At 43.0% G+C, this 5885-nt stretch overlaps 3 non-coding genes across 3 annotated transcripts; 1 reads left to right on the top strand and 2 right to left on the bottom strand.

Moving 5' to 3' along the window:
* Positions 1 to 538: 538 nt before the first annotated feature.
* LOC140310685 (U5 spliceosomal RNA) lies at positions 539 to 652 on the top strand. Its single transcript, XR_011916732.1, has one exon. It is a non-coding gene; the product is annotated as a U5 spliceosomal RNA (small nuclear RNA).
* A 3232-nt stretch (positions 653 to 3884) lies between these two features.
* LOC140310458 (U2 spliceosomal RNA) lies at positions 3885 to 4068 on the bottom strand. The gene has a single exon (XR_011916527.1). It is a non-coding gene; the product is annotated as a U2 spliceosomal RNA (small nuclear RNA).
* A 308-nt stretch (positions 4069 to 4376) lies between these two features.
* LOC140310595 (U5 spliceosomal RNA) lies at positions 4377 to 4490 on the bottom strand. Its single transcript, XR_011916649.1, has one exon. It is a non-coding gene; the product is annotated as a U5 spliceosomal RNA (small nuclear RNA).
* Between the last annotated feature and the right edge of the window lie 1395 nt (positions 4491 to 5885).

The following is a 5885-nucleotide window of genomic DNA, read 5'->3' as shown; positions in this document are numbered from 1 at the left end:
TCCGAAATCGTGAAGAACTCATGAAAGTAAGCTTATTCTCGGATTCCTGAAACTTTAGATTTGCTCTTTCTTTTACTGCAAAGTACAACATTGTTTTTTTTGTTTAAATCTTTCTAGACATGGTAAATATTAAGGACAAAGCAGTTTTCACATAGTTTGAGTGAAGGAATTCATTTTATAGATAAAATCCCAAGAGTCTGCTGAGAAAAGAGAGTGAATGCGAAGTAGACTTTAACACGGCTATGGGAGCGAGCCGAGTGTGGGCTAACCGGGAGAATTGCTTGAAAGAAACGCGACACCGAATGAGCGATCAGAACAAAGCCTCAATACGGGATTCTCGTGGTGTTTTTGTTGCTGCCTTGTCTTTTGCACAGAGTAAAAGACAAGGCAGCCATCGAATAGGGCCCGATTGCTCCTAGTTGGTCAGGCCGAGGAGCAAGGGGGGGGGGAGCAAGCGTCTCAACCAAGCAAAGCTCACCATGGGGAAGGTGGCTATGCCAACTAGCCTGATGCCCTGCTCCCGCAGTGACGGATAATCGTACTCTGGTTTCTCTTCATAACGTACAAGTCTTTCGCCTTTTACTAAAGATTTCTGTGGAGAGCAGCACTAATGAGTTGTTTCTATTTTTGGCAGGCTTTACCTTTGCGGGTGAAGCCCTTTCTGTCTGTGCAAAAGAAATCTTCTTACTGTGCAGAGTGACTTCTCTGAGTAGAGTCGCCTTACTTGTTGCGACTGTGCCGATGTTCGAAGCTGGAGTGCAAAGTTGTTGCTTGAATGGTGCTTGCTGGAGCGTGCGGGAGTGCAAAGTTATACCATTTAAAAGGGCTGAAGAGTGCTCAGTGCAATGGGTGGGCGACACTCTGGCCACCTTGAAAACCGAGGTTACATCCACTACCAGGGGTAGCCCAAGTTCTGCCGCAACTGTGGTGAGCATGAGGCTTGTACCAAGGTGTTAAGTGGGAAGAGCAGAGAAATTGGGCAAACTTTTGGAGAGTGTCCAAATGGCAGGAAATGTAATCTCTGTGGAGAATTAAATCACCTCTTCAGAGATTGCCCTAAATCTTTTGCCAACAAATTAAAGACGGTAAAGCCACAGTCAAGCCAACAAAGAGAAGGACCAAAGGTGGCAGTTGGTGAACAAAGTGAAGAGGTTGACCCAATAAATTCAAACTTCCCGCCAAAAGCTTGGATTGGAAGTGAGGAGCAAAAAGGGGAGGGGCCTGTAGAGGCCTCACCACTCAGTGTTGAAGTCTGTGAGAATTCACAGGCAGAGGGTGGAGCTACGCTAAATGAGGAGGAAGAGCAGACAGGTGAGTCTAGTGAAGATACTCACCTCCCCGAAGGTCAACAGCCAAAGAGGACGGCATCTGAGCCTCTGATTCCCCAGTGGTATCAGAGAAGAGGGGAAGGGTTAGGTCCCTTTCAGACAGTTCTTCAGTGGAAGAACCTAGAGTCTTCCCCTCCGACTCACCAAATGAGGTCTCCTTTTTAACTTCAGCTCTGCAATCAACCCCCAGGGACTCAAAGTTAAATGCAACATTGCGTCAGAGGCCAACACCGAGAGTCCGAAAAGGAAATATAGATCACCCTACTCACTTTTCACCTAAAGAAATGAAGGAAGAGCTAGTTTCCCAAGAAATAACCTGTGTGTAATTTGTTTTGATAACTTAGAAAAACGAAAATGACATACCTACTTTCCTTTATGCTTTTAATGGTTCTCACCTTCTCAACACTAAATGTGAGAAGTGTGAAATCAAAGACAAGAGCCCAGAGTATTTTATCCTTCTTAGACTCCATAAAATCAGATGTGTTTTTAATACAAGAATGTGGACTACCTTTTTTAAAAAACCATAGACAATGGGAGGAAATGTGGCCCCATTTATCGATATGGAGTGGCTCAAATCAAAATAAAAATGATGGTGTGGCCATTCTAATTAAAAATCCGCATGTTCTGGTGAAAGGTAGCACAGTGGTGAGAGACGGACGGGCACTTTTAGCACACTTGAATTTTATGGGGCAAGACTTTAACCTCTTAAATATTTATGGTTTCAATGGAAAAAATGAAAGGTATGACCTTTTAGAAGATATACAGCTTTACATGCTAGGGCATGTACCTTTAGTTGTAGGAGGGGATTTTAACTGTATCTTGAGCAGGAAAGATAGAAAAAGAGCAGGGGTAGATTTTAAAGTGGATAAGACTTCGATTTTACTTCAGGGCATATGCAGGGATTTTAAGCTTACTGACTGTTTTAAAACCATGCATCCCAGAGAGGAGGGCTTCACCTGGTTTAGTCATGATGGCACCAGAGCCTCTCGCATTGATTATTTCTTTACTAGAGATTGCCCACCCACTGATGTTAGATTAACCCCTGTTTTCTTTTCAGACCACCTTATGCTCTCCTGCACCCTTTCACCCCCTTCTGGTGTGACGGTAGGAAGTGGTCTGTGGAAACTCAACTGTTCCCTGTTGGAGGATGAAATCATAGTCAGTCAGTACAGGGAATGTTATAAAGAGTGGCAGACCCTTCAAGACCTCTACGAAACACATGCACAATGGTGGGAAATGGTGAAGGAAACGACCTAGACTTTTTTTAAACAGCAAGGTAAACGTAAAAAAAGGAAACAGAATAGATGTATGATGGGACTACATAAACGCTTACAGCGCTACTTTAAACTAAATCAGTGTGGCATAGACTTTAAAGAAGAAATCAAAGATGTCAAAAAGGAAATGTCAGTTTTAGCAGAAATAAAGAGTAAAGGGATTTTTGTAAGAAGCAGGGAGCAGGAAATTGAGGAAGGTGAAAAAGAAAGAAAGTTATAAATAAAAAGGAGTGTATTCAAAATCTAAAAAGAGAAGATGGGTTTTTAACAAAATCCACACAAGAGATGATTGAAACTGTACATACCTTTTATAGTAACATGTACAAAGAGAAACCAGTGCACTTGGAAACATCGGCAGAAATCTTAAAATTCGTTGACAAAACCGTAAAAGAGAATGCACACTTGACACAGAATTTTACTGCTTTAGAGTTAAAAAAATGCCTAACAGGTTTTAAGAGAAGTCGAGCTCCGGGTTTAGACGGGCTTCCTGCAGAATTCTATCTGACCTATTGGGACCTTTTATCATCAGACATTTTAGATGTTTTTAAAGATTTTGAAAAACTCGACCGACTGCCTGACAGTTTTAGAGTGGGAATAGTGACTCTACTTTATAAAAAAAAATGATAAGACTGACCTAAAGAATTGGAGGCCCATCACACTTTTAAACTTTGACTGTAAACTTTTTAGCAAGGTTTTAGCGACACGGATGTCCTCTGTTTTAGAGGAGGTAATTCACCCAGACCAAGCTTGTGCCATCTCAGGGAGACAACTCACCGACAACCTCGTACTGATTCGAGACATCATTGATTACGCTAGAGACAGAAACACCCGGCTTGTCATCTTAAATTTAGACTTTGAAAAAGCATTTGATCGGGTCTCGCATCAATATCTCTTTCAGGTGTTGCAGCCATCGAAAAGGGCCCGATTGTTCCTACTTGGTGAGCTTTGCTTGGTTGAGACGCTTGCCCCCCCCCCTGCTCCTCGGCTGACCAAGTAGAAACAATCTATTCGATGGCTGCCTTGTCTTTTACTCTGTGCAAAAGACAAGGCAGCCACAAACACCACGGGAACACCGTATTGAGGCTTTGTTCTGACCACTCATTCGGTGTCGCGTTTCTTTCAAGCAATTCTCCCGGTTAGCCCGCACTCGGCTCGCTCCCAGAGCTGTGTTAAAGTCCACTTCGCATTCACTCTCTTTTCTCAGCAGATTAAAAGAAAGTTTCATCTTGGGCTCCCTGAAACTTCCATCCTGCACCGCTGTTTGCTTTTTCACAAGAGCAGAGGAGAGCGCACCGTTCCCAGCGGCACTGCAGTACCGGGTCGAGGCTTGGAGTGAACGGAGCAAGCTTCTTTTTCAACTCCTATTCTTAAAAATCCATTTAATATGTTGTCCTCGTATAGAGGACATATTAAACTGATAAGAACAGATACTACACTTGATCTTAGCCAAAAGGCCGAGAAGCGATAACTGTCCACTGTTTCAGGTCCGAGGGCCCTTGCTGGCACAATGCGCACTTGTAGCAGTGTTCTTTTTATGGCCATAGGTGGCCAGAGTGTCACGTTGCACCTCCGCCCACCCGCTGCACTGAGCACTCTTCAGCCCTTTTAAATGGTATAACTTTGCACTCCCGCATGCTCCAGCAAGCACCATTCAAGCAACAACTTTGCACTCCAGCTTCGAACATCGGCACAGTCGCAACAAGTAAGGCGACTCTACTCAGAGAAGTCACTCTGCAAAGTAGCAAGATTTCTTTTGCACAGACAGAAAGGGCTTCACCCGCAAAGGTAAAGCCTGCCAATAATAGAAACAACTCATTAGTGCTGCTCTCCACGGAAGTCTTTAGTAAAAGGCGAAAGACTTGTATGTTATGAAGAGAAACCAGAGTACGATTATCCGTCACTGCGGGAGCAGGGCATCAGGCTAGTTGGTATAGCCACCTTCCCCATGGTGAGCTTTGCTTGGTTGAGACGCTTGCCCCCCCCCCCTTGCTCCTCGGCTGACCAAGTAGGAACAATCGGGCCCTATTCGATGGCTGCCTTGTCTTTTACTCTATGCAAAAGACAAGGCAGCAACAAAAACACCACGAGAATCCCGTATTGAGGCTTTGTTCTGACCGCTCATTCGGTGTCGCGTTTCTTTCAAGCAATTCTCCCAGTTAGCCGACACTCGGCTCGCTCCCATAGCCGTGTTAAAGTCTACTTCGCATTCACTCTCTTTTCTCTGCAGACTCTTGGGATTTTATCTATAAAATGAATTCCTTCACTCAAACTATGTTAAAACTGCTTTGTCGTTCATATTTACCATGTCTAGAAAGATTTAAACAAAAAAAACAACGTTGTACTTTGCAGTAAAAGAAAGAGCAAATCTAAAGTTTCAGGAATCCGAGAATAAGCTTACTTTCATGAGTGCTTCACAATTTCGGATTTTGCTATAAAATGAATTCCTTCACTCAAACTAAATTAAAACTGCTAAACCGCTAATCTGTTACATGTAAGGCAGATGTCAAATTCACCGAAATAGGATCTAAGGGTATTCGGCCAATCGAGCTGTAGCAGCTTCGGTAAAAGAGTATAAGTTGAAGAGTTTGTGAATAAAGGTGTGCGCACACATAGTGAGCTGTAGGAAAATAGGCAGGGAGCAATGCCGGCTGGGGTATATGTTCTTGTATGTTGTCTGACTGTTTGATTTGAATGTGTTGTGTAAGTGTCCTGTTGAATGTTTGGGCTTTGACACTTCACTGTGGTTGTTAACTGTGTGGTGTGTCCTGAAATGTTATATGTTTGGGCTGTGTGACATGCTTAATGCTTGTCAGTAGCTACCCACTTATTCATATATGGCAACTGACAACATAAGAAGTCTGGACATACTTTGATAGTAGTTGTAGAAGTATCCTTATTGATAATAGATAAACTAATTCATAGTGATAGAACAGTAGATGAACAGGTGCCTGCACGTCTCACGAAAATAAAATGGGTGTATGATTGCTGACGGCAGAGCAATACTGCCAAACTTATGAGTTCTTGTGGCAAACTTGATTCAGTGTCTTGACGTGTATACGCTGTTTCGCTGACTTGATTGTCACAAGAAACAAAGTGTGTTTGATAAGATCCGACCATTTTATTACGGGAGGATCAGTATGTATGGATTCTGATGTGACTGATAAACCCATTCGTATCTTAAGCATAATCTAATACGTGAGACAACGCCCTGGCACACAATCAAAAAAAAAAAGAGAGAGCGGTTTTGTGTCCCCACAGTCCATAATGTAGAAAAGAGAGAAAA

This window comes from Leuresthes tenuis, unplaced genomic scaffold (assembly GCF_036924035.1).
Source record: "Leuresthes tenuis unplaced genomic scaffold, fLeuTen1.0.hap1 SCAF_6, whole genome shotgun sequence".
NCBI lineage: Eukaryota > Metazoa > Chordata > Actinopteri > Atheriniformes > Atherinopsidae > Leuresthes > Leuresthes tenuis.
The sequence above is the reverse complement of the archived record's forward strand: the minus strand, read 5'-3'. Positions and strand labels throughout refer to the sequence as shown.